Consider the following 15,980-nt stretch of genomic DNA (forward strand, 5'->3'; position numbering starts at 1 on the left):
CTTTATCAATTTTCTCTGTTGAAATGTTTTACTTAGTTCCTAATCATTTTCTTCTTCCACCACAAATTCAGGTGCATATTCTCTTGCCAATTACACAACTGACTCTTTTTTCACATATCTAATTACTCAAAAATTTGACCTCAGTAAGTAACTGAGATTGATTTGTTTTACCTCTGAGCAACTGCTTACTTAATTTCTTAGATGAATAAACAAAGAAGTGAGCCTGAGCAACAAGAATTTTTAAAATTTTTTTGGTCTATGTTCTGATAATTTCTATTGGAATGCAGTTATACTATGGAAACATAGTCATCTGCTGTATTTCACACATTCTCTGTCAACACTCCCACAAGATTTTCTTCTTTTTTGCCTAGAATGCTAGACATGCTTCTATAGGGACGGAGGGGGTATAGGGATAGAATTATTGAATTAAAGATGGAAGCTATGATTTGTTTTGGAAGAGAGATTAGCCCTCTAGAGTGGAAGACAAGTATTCTTACTTCCCAACTGGAAAGATGGCCTGAAAGTTAGAATTATGTTAAAAAAAAATTTGAGGTTGATTGCCCTGAGGAATAAATTGGCTTTGAAGGGAGATGAAAGTTTCTTGTAACTGACCTACTCCTCAAGAATTGTTTCATAATAGAGATGAAGAGAAGAAGATGGCCTGGAATGGATAGGGATTCCAGTCCTAACTTCTACCTGACCAAGATATTTAGGACAGGTCCCAAAGTTGAGGAAGCATTCCAAGACTACATCCTGCCATTTTTATGCACCCAAATGAAGCCAAAGGAAACTTACCAAGAGGAAGAATAACGTCATGTCACTGAAGCTTTCTCACCCTATAGACTAACTCACCAAAGTTGTCAGTCATCTTAGACCTTAGATCAAAAAATCTTTGAAATGTCTCGTGTCAAGAATATTGTTGATTAATTTAGTTCTGCTAGCCAAAAAAGTGCTAGTTTGAAAAAAATAAATTATTTTAAAAGAATAAAAGCATTTATTAAACAGATACTCTGTGCCTACCATTGAGCAAGGAGTTTAGGATGCAAAAGCAAAGTTGATACAATTCCTGGTTCCTCACTTAGCTGTTTTCTGTCCTTTATTTTTTTATAATAAGCTTCCAAATGGACCTTTGATGACTTATAAATTAAAACACAGGAAAAATGAAGAGTAGATTTTAAAAACAACAGTTGAAAAAAATGGAGAAATATAGAAATGTGTTAGTTATTGTACCCAACTGCTAAATTTATCTTTCTGGCACTCAAGAAAAAAAAAAGAAAACATGCTATGTTATATAATTTTCTTTGTCACCTAAAGAAAGCAATCAAGTTCATCTGTGAGAAAAACGTCACTTAAAATCTTTGGGTATCAAATCTTTTGTATCTTTTTATAAAAACTAAAATAAAATAAGAAAGAAAGAACTGAGTTGGGCAGGGAAATTTTTAATGTTCTTTTTATTTCTAACATTCTGTCATTCCAAATCCTAATTATGTTGATCATGAGAGGAATTTCTTACATGACTATTTGTAAATAAGATAATGGATAATAAGAATATTGAATTTCATTAAACATATTGAGAACTTCATGAATTCTTTTGAATATTCACTAAACTTATTCATATTGAAATTTTTTTTAATATGAGTTATAGATCTTTTTTTGTTTCTTTTTTTTACCTTTTCTTCTTTTTTTTATTTAAACATTATTTTATTTGGTCGTTTTCATACATTGTTCATTGGAAACAAAGTTCGTTTTCTTTTCCTCCCCCCTTCCCCCCCCCGCCTTTCCCTCTCCCATAGCCGACGCATGATTCCACTGGTTATCAAATGTGTTCTTGACTCGAACCCATTTCCCTGTTGTTGGAATTTGCATTATAGTGTTCATTTAGGGTCTCTCTTCAGTCTTATCTCCTTCAACCCTGTAGTCAAGCAGTTGTTTTTCATCTGTGTTTTTACTCCCACAGTTTATCCTCTGCTTGTGGGTAGTATTTTTTTTTAGATCCCTGCAGATTGTTCAGGGAAATTGCATTGATACTAATGGAGAAGTCTATCACCTTCGATTGTACCACAATGTATCAGTCTCTGTGTATACTGTTTTCCTGGTTCTGCTCCTTTCGCTCTGCATCACTTCGTGGAGGTTGTTCCAGTCTCCATGGAATTCCTTCACTTTATTATTCCTTTGAGCACAATAGTATTCCATCACCAACATATACCACAATTTGTTCAGCCATTCCCCAATTGATGGGCATCCCCTCATTTTCCAATTTTTGGCCACCACAAAGAGTGCAGTTATGAATATTCTTGTACAAGTCTTTTTGTCCATTATCTCTTTGGGGTACAAGCCCAGCAGTGCTATGGCTGGATCAAAGGGCAAACAATCTTTTATCGCCCTTTGGACATAGTTCCAAATTGCCCTCCAGAATGGTTGGATCAATTCACAACTCCACCAGCAATGAATTAATGTCCCCACTTTGCCACATCCCCTCCAGCATTCATTACTTTCCATAGCTGTCATGTTAGCCAATCTGCTAGGTGTGAGGTGATACCTCAGAGTTGTTTTGATTTGCATCTCTCTGATTATAAGAGATGTAGAGCACTTTTTCATGTGCTTATTAATAGTTTTGATTTCTTTGGTTGAGAACTGCCTGTTCATGTCCCTTGCCCATTTGTCAATTGGAGAATGGCTTGATTTTTTGTACAATTGATTTAGTTCTTTATGAATTTTAGTAATTAAACCTTTGTCAGAGGTTTTTATGAAGATTGTTTCCCAATTTGTTGCTACCCTTCTGATTTTAGTTACATTGGTTTTGTTTGTACAAAAACTTTTCAATTTGATGTAATCCAGATTATTTATTTTGCATTTTGTAACTCTTTCTAATTCTTGCTTGGTTTTGAAGTATTTCCCTTCCCAAAGGTCTGACATGTATACTATTCTGTGTTCGCCTAATTTTCTTATAGTTTCCTTCTTTATGTTCAAGTCATTCACCCATTTTGAATTTATCTTGGTGTAGGGTGTGAGGTGTTGATCTAAGCCCAATCTTTCCCACACTGTCCTCCAATTTTCCCAGCAGTTTTTATGAAATAGTGGATTTTTGTCCCAAAAGCTGGGATCTTTGGGTTTGTCATATACTGTCTTGCTGAGGTTGCTTGCCCCCAGTCTATTCCACTGATCCTCCTTTCTGTCTCTTAGCCAGTACCAAATTGTTTTGATGACCGCTGCTTTGTAATATAGTCTGAGATCTGGGACTGCAAGATCCCCTTCCTTTGTATTTTTTTTTCATTATTTCCCTGGATATCCTTGATCTTTTGTTCTTCCAAATGAACTTTGTTATGGTTTTTTCTAAATCAGTAAAAAAATTTTTTGGAAGTTCCATGGGTATGGCACTAAATAGATAGATGATTTTGGGTAGGATGGTCATTTTTATTATATTGGCTCGTCCTACCCATGAGCAGTTAATGTTCTTCCAATTGTTCAAGTCTAGTTTTAGTTGTGTGGAAAGTGTTTTGTAGTTGTGTTCATATAGATCCTGTGTTTGTCTCGGGAGATAGATTCCTAAGTATTTTATTTTGTCTTGGGTAATTTTGAATGGGATTTCTCTTTCTAGTTCTTGCTGCTGAGCTGTGTTGGAATTATATAGAAATGCTGATGACTTATGTGGGTTTATTTTGTATCCTGCAAATTTACTAAAGTTATTGATTATTTTGATTAGCTTTTTGGTTGAATCTCTAGGATTCTTTAAGTAGACCATCATGTCATCTGCAAAGAGCGATAATTTGGTCTCTTCCTTGCCTATTTTGATGCCTTCAATTTCTTTTTCTTCTCTAATTGCTACTGCTAGTGTTTCTAATACAATGTCAAATAATAGAGGTGATAATGGGCATCCTTGTTTCACTCCTGATCTTAATGGGAATGGATTTAGTTTTTCCCCATTGCAGATGATATTAGCTGATGGTTTTAGATATATACTGTTTATTATTTTTAGGAATGACCCTTCTATTCCTATGCTTTCTAGTGTTTTTAGTAGGAATGGGTGTTGTATTTTATCAAAGGCTTTTTCTGCATCTATTGAGATAATCATGTGGTTCTTGTTGGTTTGCTTGTTGATGTGGTCAATTATGTGGATAGTTTTCCTAATGTTGAACCAGCCCTGCATCCCTGGTATAAATCCTACTTGATCATGGTGGATGACCCTTCTGATCACTTGCTGGAGTCTTTTTGCTAGTATCCTATTTAAGATTTTTGCATCTATATTCATTAGGGAGATTGGTCTATAATTTTCTTTCTCTATTTTTGGCCTGCCTGGTTTTGGAATCAGTACCATGCTTGTGTCATAAAAGGAGTTTGGTAGAACTCCCTCTTTGCTTATTATGTCAAATAGTTTGTATAGAATTGGGATTAACTGTTCTCTGAATGTTTGATAGAATTCGCTGGTGAATCCATCAGGCCCTGGGGATTTTTTCTTAGGAAGTTCTTTGATGGCCTGTTGGATTTCTTTTTCTGATATGGGATTATTTAAGAAAACTATTTCTTTTTCTGTTAGTCTAGGCAATTTATATTTTTGTAAATATTCATCCATATCACCTAGGTTGGTATATTTATTGCCATATAGTTGGGCAAAGTAGTTTTTAATGATTGCCTTAATTTCCTCTTCATTGGAGGTGAGATCCCCCTTCTCATCCCTGATGCTGTTAATTTGCCTTTCTTCTTTCCTTTTTTTAATTAAATTAGCCAGTACTTTGTCTATTTTGTCTCTTTTTTCAAAGTACCAACTTCTAGTCTTGTTTATTAGCTCAATAGTTCTTTCACTTTCTATTTTATTAATTTCTCCCTTAATTTGTAGGATCTCTAGTATGGTTTTCTTCTGGGGGTTTTTAATTTGTTCATTCTCAAGTTTTTTGATTTGCATTTCCAATTCCTTGGTCTCTGTCCTCCCTAATTTGTTAATATATGCACTCAGGGATATGAATTTTCCTCTAAGTACTGCCTTGGCTGCATCCCATAAGGTTTGAAAGGATGTTTCACCGTTGTCATTTTCTTCAACAAAATTGTTAATTGTTTCTATGATTTCTTCTCTAACTATCCGATTTTGGAGTATCATGTTATTTAATTTCCAATTAATTTTTGATTTGGGTCTCCATGTACCCTTGCCAATCAATATTTTAATTGCCTTATGGTCTGAAAAGGCTGCAGTTAATATTTCTGCTTTTCTCCATTTGAGTGCCATGTTTCTATGACCTAGTGTATGATCTATTTTTGTGAATGTGCCATGTGGTTCTGAAAAGAAGGTGTATTCCTTTTTGTCCCTATTTATTTTTCTCCAAATGTCTATTAACTCTAATTTTTCTAAGATTTCATTCACCTCTTTTACCTCTCTCTTGTTTATTTTTTGGTTTGATTTATCTAAATTTGATAGTGGTTGGTTCAAGTCTCCCACTAATATGGTTTTACTGTCTATTTCTTCCTTCAATTCTCCTAGTTTCTCTATTAAAAATTTGGATGCTATACCATTTGGTGCATACATGTTGATTAGTGATATTTCCTCATTGTCTATACTTCCTTTTAGCAGAATATATTTACCTTCCCTGTCCCTTTTGATCAGGTCTATTTGTACTTTGGCTTTGTCATATATCATGATTGCAACTCCTGCCTTCTTTCTATCGGTTGAGGCCCAAAAGGTCTTACTCCAACCTTTAATTCTAACCTTGTGAGTGTCAACCCTTCTCATATGTGTTTCTTGAAGACAACATTTGGTAGGGTTTTGGGTTCTAATCCAATCTGCTATTTGTCTATGTTTTATGGGTGAGTTCATCCCATTCACGTTCAAAGTTATGATTGTTATTTGTGGATTCGCTGGCATTTTGATATCTTCCCCTAGTTCTGACCTTTCTTCTTTAGCTTTCTCCTTTTGAACCAGTGATTTACTTTAGGTCAGTCCCCCTAGTCCCCTCCCTTGAGATGCTTCCCTTTCTATCCCCTCCCTTTTTATGCTCACTTCCCCTCCCCCCTCTCCTTCTCTCCATTTTCGTACTCCCTCCCCCCTCCCCCTCCTTGATTTTCCTTTCTTTCTTGCCCTAATGGATAAGATAGAATTCAGGATCCCACTGGATCTAGATGTTCTTCCCTCTCAGATTTGATTTCACTGAGAGTAAGGTTTAAGTAATTCCACTTCACGCTCTCTTCCTCTCCTTCTCATATGAGAGTTCTTACCCTTCCCTTCCCATGTGTATCTTTATATGGGAAAGTTTATACTATTGGTTCCCCCCCTATTTCTTGAAGTTAATCTTAGTATTATCGCGATTCCCCCCTCCCTTTTCCTTTCTTTGCCCCAACTTTCCCCAAATCTTCTTAATGCCCCAATCTTTCCCTATGCATGTTTCTTCTAACTACTCTTATGATGATACAATTTATGAGAGTTACACAAAACATTTTCCCCACATATTAATATATATAATTTGATGTAAATGTAGTCCTTATAGAAGAGAGTTTGACTTAAAGAAAAAGATAAGATTTATCTCCTTTTCCCTTTCTTTCATATTTACCTTTTCATGTTTCTCTTGCTTTCTGTGCTTGGATATCGAACTTTCCACAGAGCTCTGGTCTTTTCTTAGCAAATGCTTGGAAATCTTCTATTTTGTTGAATGCCCATACTTTCCCCTGGAAGTATATAGTCAGTTTTGCTGGGTAGTTGATTCTTGGTTGGAGACCCAGCTCTCTTGCCTTTCTAAATATCATGTTCCATGCTTTGCGGTCTCTTAGTGTGTTAGCCGCTAAGTCGTGTGTGATCCTTATGGGAGCCCCCTTATATCTGAAGCTCTTCTTCTTGGCTTCTTGTAGGATTTTCTCCTTTACTTGGAAGCTCTTGAATTTGGCAATTACATTCCTAGGGGTTGTCTTTTGGGGATTTAGTATAGAAGGTGTTCTATGAATCCTTTCTATTTCTATTTTGTCCCCTTGCTCTAGAACGTGAGGGCAATTTTCTTTTATAATCTCCTGTAGAATAATATCCAATTTGTTGTTTACCTCTGGTTTTTCTGGGAGACCGATGATACGGAGATTTTCTCGTCTTCCTCTGTTTTCCAGGTCTGTGACCTTCTCAGTGAGATATTTTATGTTTTCTTCTAATTCATTAATTTTTTGGGTTTGCTTTATTGATTCTTGCTGTTTTATCATCTCAGTTTCTTCGAGGTGCTTAATTCTGGTCATTAGGGACTGGTTTTGCTTTTCAGCCTTGTCTGCCCTTCTATTGGATGCTTCGAGTTCTTTTTCCAATTGAGCATTCTTATCTGTCAGACTGCTGATCTCTTTCTCCCATTTTTCTTTCCAGGTTTCCATCTTTTGGATAAGTTCCAGTTTGAGATCTTCCAGAGCTTGTTGATAGTTTCCATTTTGGGAGGCGTGTTCTGAATTTTTTTGGATTTCTTCCTCATTCTCCTCTTTTCCTTGGGTACTTCCACCATAAAAGTTTTCAATAGTCACTTTTTTCCCTTTCTTCCTGGAGGCTTGATTTTGGGCCATGTGAGCCATCCCTTTGGTGGTTTTATTCCCCTTTCCTTTTTGGTCTGGGATCTGGGTTATCTGTGTGGTTTTTCTGTGAATTTAGGTTGCTTCAGACTAGTTCTTCCCAGCCTCCGAGGTTTCTTAGAGCGCTGGGTCCCTGATCACAGCCACACTGCCCAGGTGTTCAGCTCTGCCCAGATAATCAGCGTTTGGTCCACCCTGGTGTTCTGCGCAGCCAGCCCCGGTGTTCAGCGCAGCCTGCCCCAAGTACAGCTCCGCTGGATTCTCCAGTGAAAGCGCCCTGAGACGTTTTTTCCTGGCAGTCCCCAGATCCCAAGGACCCTGGAGTGCCCCCCCCCAGACAGAGATGCTCCCCACTCACTTGCTGTCCCGGTGAGCACTCAGGTAGATCACTCTGGTTTAGTGGGGGAGGTGCGGTGGGGGAAGGGCGGCTCAGTTCACTTTTCTGTGCAAGCTTTTCCTTCTTATTTTAGTGTGGAAATGTTCAAGTCCCAGGTACCTTTGCCTCTGTGGGGTACTGGGGAGTCATTTTGTTCCTCCAAAGGTGATTTTATGCTCCTTTGATGTAGTCTATTTCGTTCGGTGCTGGGGAGAGGAAGCGTGTGGCATCTAGATTGCAGCCATGATTTCCCGGAAGTCATCCATATTGAAATTTATATAACATTTTGAAAATAGTCTTTGAAAATTCCTGTAAACATGGCCAGAAAGGCAATTACTCAGAATCCAATGTGGTGATGAGCTTCTCCACACTTAGCAAGCTAATCTTTAGAATATAGAGTTTAGAATAAAGAGTTACAATCCAAAACTGGGTCTGTGCTTGAAGCTTTTCTGGCTTTGAAAGAGCTAAAGATACTTGTGTTTAATAGGCATAGCTTTTGAGATACTATATGTTTACATATATTATAAAATATAAATAACAAATATTTTAATATTAATATTTTTCTAATATAGTATTCATGTTTATATTTTAACAATAATTATATTATCTATAAAGGCACAGATGTACACTCACACAGACACACACACACACACACACACACACACACACACACACACACATATATATATATATATATATATATGTGAGAGAAACAGAGAGCATGTGCACCTGGCATTTTATTAGGTATTGAGGAAAGAGTAGCAAAAAGTAGAGCACCCAAAGCCTCAATGAACTTGCATTTCACTTTATACCATAATGAGGAATGAGTAGTTCTTGAGTGAATATACAGTTTTTCAGAGATAATCTAGTATCATTCCAGTAAATAAAAATTTCAACATAGGCCCTGGTCAATTTTTTTTTGGGGGGGCAGGGTTTGTTGTTTTTTGTTTTTGTGTTTATTTAGTGGCTATTAAATACAGATCAGACTAAATGATAGGAAAAGGACAAAAACTCAAGTTTTCCTTAAGAAAATCTATCCTCAAAGCAATATTTACCTGAGTATAATCTTTAGATAAATTCAGTTTATTATGTCTCTCCTAAATTGTTAATAAAATGTCTGTATTCTTTGAGTCCAGTTTATGCAAGCACTTCAACTATAGACATTTAATAACATTCTGGAAATGAATTTTCAAAATTCAAAGCATATTGTTCAAACAACACTAGTTAAAGATACCAGAAGAGGGGTAATGTTTTATAACTGAAACTTCATTAACTAACTGACTTTCTTCCACCAGCCCCTATTACTCAAAAAAAAAAGCAGGTCAAAATAAAATTGTACTTTGTAATTACTTTATTATCAAAATATAGCTGTACAGTAAAATTTATCCATTTAAATGAAAGAATCACTCTTTTAAAATGAGCATAGAGATTCACACACAGATACATAGACAGGCACATTCTCCACCAACAACAAACACAAAATGAATTAGCTTGTGAAAAGCTGAAATTCAAGTCCTTTCCTTCAGGGAGCAGCTTTCTTCACCCTGGCAATCAGCTTTGGGTTTTAACTTGAATTTAAAATAGGATAATTTAGAGAATATAATTACTGTCATCCCCCCAAAACTAGCTATTATCAAGTAATTGAAAAATTAAAATGAATATGATCAGTCACTGGTAGGTACTATGCCAAAAATAGATTTTCTGACTCCTCAGTGATACAAAGGATTTATACCCATCTGCACAAAGTGGTGCATTTTCTGGGAGAAACATGCAGTTGGTACAATACATGGATAATGAAAAATGATCTACACTCTTATGAATGCATGTAAATTTTAAAAATCATTTCAAAGCTTTGTTTTTGAGTTATGCATGCATACATTCCAGAAGAAAAAACTTAGTATAAACATATATATATATATATATATATATATAGTGTATGAATGTTATGTGTATATATATGTTCATATCAGCATTGGTAGATGTGATTTGTTCATTAGAAGTATCTTATACAAATGCATTTATGTATATGGATTAAGTATACAAATAAATACAGATGTTTGTTTTAAATTAATATATGTTACATACATGCATGTATATATGTATAAATGGCTTCATAGGACTATATTTCAGGGGAAATATATGTATGGTTAGATATGTATGTTTACATATGTATAGATATTACTATTCATAATTAGATAGTTATGCTTACATGTAGACAAACATATAGCTGCTTGTGAATAGGAACTGTCTGATTAATTATACTTGCATGCTCATTTCCTAGCATTTCCTAGCACAAAGTAAGCACTTAAATCCAGGTGAGGAAAACTCCCTCTAACAAAACATGTATTAAATGGAATTGGCAGAGAGTTCAAGTTTGTCTCCCTAATTTCTTCTCCAAAGCAAATAATTGACACTGAACCATGCATAGCTGCATGCACAGACATAATATTTATCATAGTAAGCTAATGAGAATGGCAGATGTTTCTGTGTATTTATATATATATATACATATATAACTATTAACTTAGTTTTTGTTTAAAATAAATTACATGCATGCCATAACTAAATATACCTTTAAAATTATTTGAATGCACACATAAGGATGTACACACATAATTGTGTTATGCTTTTAAGTGGAAGAGATATACGTGGCAGATATACACATATAGACACACAGTGAGGGAGATACTGGATGATTTTTAAGTTACCTTAGCTCTTAATGTACTAGTGTTTTACAATCCACCAAAAACACACAACCTACTTATATCTACTTATACATAGACACTAATGTGGAGAACTTCTTCCACGGAATCTCTCTTTGCCAGATCTATGACACCTACTTTGAAATTTAGTCTTAGAGAATTACCAGACAGACTGAGAGGTTAGGTGACTTGTCCAAGTCCATACATCCCTTCTGTGTTAGAGGTCCAATTTTACATGAGAAAGAGAAATATTTAGGCCTAAGGTAGAAATTAATCTTTTGCATCTAAAACTCAGCATGTTCTATCAGGACTTTTGGCAAATTAAAAAAGACTTTCTTTTAAGGGAAAATATTATTTGATGACAGTATTTTACAAAGAATTAAAGATCCTGGGTCTGTAAATTTAACAGAATTTAAAATTTTCTAGCTAGATAAAGATTTCCCCATAATCCTTAAATGGTTATTCCTTGATTGGTCTTGTGAATTTTTTTTTAATTTTCTAATACCATAAATCTAAGAATAGATACTTTAACAGCTACATTAGTCCCTTTGCCATATTCACTAGACTTCTTGACTCCATGAGTATTTAATCTGCTATTCCAGATTTTTATTGATTCACTTCAATTCATCAAATGTTTACATACCTTGCTATAACTTTACCTCTGAATATCCCCAGGTCCATAAAGTTTTGTTGTGGAGGAAGCTACTCTGGCATTTATTAAGCAAATGTCTTATAGGATATTTGTGATGTCTGCCATATGCCTCTCCATGACTGGCTTTCAGCTGAACTACTACTTTAATTCTTCAGAAATGATGACATAAGATGACTCACAAACATACAATATCATTAAAAATACTGATAATGAAAGGACACATTTTGTTTTAGTGGAAATCCCAGAATTATTAAAACTACTGTTTGATGACAATCTGGCCACTCTTCTAATACAGTTCAATTCTGAGTTCAAGTTTTGTCAAATGCAAAGTGCCTATCAAGAAATACAGGGACTAAAAAAACAACTCATTAGACTCTTCATCCAGCTGCCTGTAGTCTGGAAAAGGGACATTCTTTATAAGGAATGACTTTCAGAATTATTCTGATAAAACCACCTATGGTAACATAAGTAATTAGGTAACATTTGAGACCAAGAATCACAACTTTGTATTCTGAAAAGTAACTTTATCATAGAGTTCAACATTTTCAATGAATAAACTTTTCAGAGTACCCTTTAATGATACTAACTGTGGAGAAAAGGCTCAAATTGGTTTGCTGTCAATAAATGATTCCAAGTTATCAGAGTGATAAAGCAAAACAATCATATTTTATTGACCACTACCTTAACAACAATTAGTATTTACAGAGTGTTTTAGGATTTGCAAAGAGCTTTATAAATATTTAATTTTACTTACACAAGAATCCTGGAAAGTAGGTGATATTATCCAAATTTTGTAAATGAGGTAACTGAGGCAGTCAGAAGTTAAATGATTTCCCAAGGTCAAACAGATACTAAGTATCTGAGGTTTTATTTGAACTTAGGTCTTCCTAACTATGGGTTCAATGCTCTATTTATTCACTAGCTGTCACTACTGATCTACACAAATCTTTGCACATTAGAATAGATATAGTTCCTCAATTTGATTAAATAGAGACTCTCTGATCTGCACAAGTCTTAATTTATATAATGTAAATATAATATAAATTTTAAAATTACTATATTTCCCAGGTTTTACCTACCCACTAACTTATCTCTACCTTGTAACCCACAATATGTCATAATGTGACTTTATCAGTTTCCTGTCTTGGCTAAGAATATTCAGCTACTCAGTCATTATACAGAGACATTCTATATGTCTATAGTCTTTCTCTTAGAGTGGTTTGTTTTAACTCAATGAGATAATTTACACAAAGAGAGAAAAAGAAAAAATCCTTAGAATAATGATTATTGATATATTTAATATTTTCCCTCAATTGGCATGTGAGATATAAAAAATATTTGCATAATGCTTTCAGATATAATATCAAGTTGTCAGCTTTTTCATCAATAACAGTAGGCAGTGCAGTAATTAATGTCCAAATATTATGCTTTCTCATTAGGAGATATCATCTTAGTTCAAGAAGGTGCATATGCTTTTTTCCATTGGTCTCCAATAAAGATCACGCATTTAAGGTCTTTTTCCAAGTTCTATAAAATCCTAAAAATAAAACTTCCTATACTTGGATGCTTGGAAATGAATGCCCTTTATATTAATGAGATTTGACTACTATTTTCATATAGCAGTTAGTGTGTAATTGTAGACATCATAGTCCTATCAAGTTCTTGTTGATGACACTGGGAATAGTTAACTGACTCGCAGTTCTAATTTGCTTTTTAATATATTTTCCCAATTGCATTTAGATATAATTTTTAATAACTGTTTTCTGACATTTTGTGATACACATTCTCTCTTTTCCTCTATCCTCTCCCACCTTCCTGAGATGGCAAGTAAAAAGATATAGATTATACATGTGCTTTCATATAATAAATATTTCCATGATCATCATACTGTGAAAGAAGACACATCACTTATGCTAGAAAAAAAATCATGAAAGAAATAAAGTGAAAAATAGCATGCTTCAATCTAAATTCAGATTCTCTGAATTCCTTCCATTATGTTAGATAGTATTTTTTATCATGAATCCCTTGTAGTTTTCTTGGTTTCTTGCATTGCTGATAATAGTTGCCATTCCTAGTTGATCATTGTACATTATTTCTATTTCTATATATAACATTTTCCTAATTCTCCTCACTTCACTTTGCATTACTTCATAGAAATCTTTCCAGGGAAACAACAGTATTCCATTACAATCACACACAAGAACTTGTTCAGCCATTCCTTAACAGATGGACAGCATTTTGGTTTCCAAGTCTTTGACACACACACACACACAATAGTTTCCATAAACATTTTTGTACAAGCCCATTTCCCCTATCTTTGATCTCTTTGGGTTACAGATCTAGTAGTGGTATTAATGGATCAAAGGGTATCATCATACCATAGACCATAGACCCTTGGGGCATGATTCGGAATTCCTCTCTAGAATGGCTGTATCTCACAACTCTAATTTAAAGAATTAGATAGTTAACACACATACAGAATTTTGAGATGCAGAGAAAAAATAACTATATAAATATTATGGATATTTATGTCATTCTGTGCAATCCATCTGAGAATTTGAATTGTTCATCTTTTGGGGAGTTTAAGTAGTAACAACAGTTATTAATTCTATGGATTATCTTACTTATCATATGGTTTTCTCTTGGAAAAGTACTTTAGTAAATAATAGACTTAATCCTTGGGTTCACTTTAATCTGAATGATAGATTTATTTATTCTACCCTACCCAACTTCTAAGTATAATATTTACAAAGATGCCCCAATTTGCTAATGGGCATACAGTTCCCTCCATGGCCAATTCTCTTCTCAATAAATTAGAGTAAAAAAAGGAGCAATTATGTCTCTAATAATTTCCCTTAGATAATTTACTCACCAGGATTTTTTCTCCATTCCCTTCCCACCTTATGTCTCACAAAATGTCAATATAGCTTTGCATGATATAAAATTGGCTTTGAGGTAATAGTCATAGACTTGGTATTAGTTAATATTACCCCCTATAATGTATAATATATATATAGAGAGAGAGAGCCAACTGTGTATTGGTCTCTAGCATGCAGGAAGAAAACAGATATCGAGAAAACAATATAAAACCTGATCTTGCCTCTTAAAATCTTAGTACAACTATTAGCCCCTCATCCCACCAAATACAAAAGAATAAATAATGGGCATCAGTTGAATTAGATATTTCTAAGATAGTATCTATTCAAAACCTTAACTTATTATTTACCAACAATATTTTTATTAGTAGACCAACTAAGGACCCATTTTCCAAAGCAAAGACATTTAATGAAGCAATATATCAAAATGAAAAAGAAATATCCCACTACTGTCTCTATCACCACAGTATACATATGGATATATACTCTCCCACTGATTCCCATTCTATAAATGGAAAGACTTTTACTTAAACAGACAAATAAACAAAGGAATGAATGAATTAAATGAGTGACTAGGGCAACTCTTAGTGTTAAATCTTCACTGGAAGTTCTTAGATTATCTCAGATATGTGAAATTCATCCCACATTTTTAATGGCGGTAACAATGTGTATGTAAATAGGAATACACATTATATAGAATAGATAGAAGCCATTTTTGGAGTAGAAGAAACTGAAGGAGGGGAGACAATGCAGTAAAGACATGTATAGATGGAATCACTTGAACTGAGTCTGAAAGGAAATCAAAGATTCTAAGACATAGAGGTGGGAGAGGGAACAATTCTAGGAATAGTGTTAGGCAGTACAAAGGTATGGGCATGGGAGATAAAGCATTGCATGTAAGAAACAGCAAATGGACCACAGGCACATGAAGGAACAAAACATCTAAGAAGACTGGAAAAAAGTAGGAAGGGGCTATAGTAAGAAGACTTAAAAGCAAGAGTACTTTATATTTGATTCTAATTTTATTAAGAAGCTATTAGAATGTATTCAGGGGAAAGAATGAGAGTAATTGGTCAGACCTGTATTTGTATTAAAAAGAGACTTAAAATAAGGAAAGTATTAAGAGGTTAATTCAACTGTCCAGGTGGGACATGATAAGGGCTTGAACTAGGGAAGTAGCTGTATAGATAAAAGGAATGGAATGTCTGTGAGAGATTTTGATAAGGTGGAAATAGGATTTGGAAAGTTATTTTAATATAGGGCAAGTGAAAATGAGATGATGATGATATCTATATATCAAACAAGGATGACTAGAAGGATGATGGTGTTCTGAAAAAAAATTCAGAAGAAGGAAAAGTTTGGGGAAAATGAAAATACATTTTATTTTGGACATTGTGGATTTGAGATCCCTAGTTCAAAATGTATAAATGGTAATTGTTGATGCACTATAGCTAAGTATATGTGTATGCATTTTTGAAAGCATGTATTTTATATATTGTATAAAATTGTATCAGAAGAAATATTTATTGAAATCATGATAGTCAATGAGGTTGACATGTTATTAAGTATGGAGAGGAAAAAGAAAGCATATGAAAAAATACCTTGAAACATAATTATTATGAGTTAAGAAATTAACAGAGTAACCATGAGTAACCATGAAATGGATGAAGGAAGTCTAAAAAGTCAGGCAGTAGCAAGAGAACCAAGAAAGAGCAATGTTAGAAAAATCCAAATAGGAAAGCGAGTCCAAGAGAAGACAGTAATCTCTGTCAAATGCTGCATATCGACATTATTTTCAGAAATTCCAGATTGACTCTCAGAGTGAAAGTTTCCAATTCTCTTACTTTCCGAGTCTCTTA

Source organism: Monodelphis domestica, chromosome 2 (genome assembly GCF_027887165.1).
Source record: "Monodelphis domestica isolate mMonDom1 chromosome 2, mMonDom1.pri, whole genome shotgun sequence".
NCBI lineage: Eukaryota > Metazoa > Chordata > Mammalia > Didelphimorphia > Didelphidae > Monodelphis > Monodelphis domestica.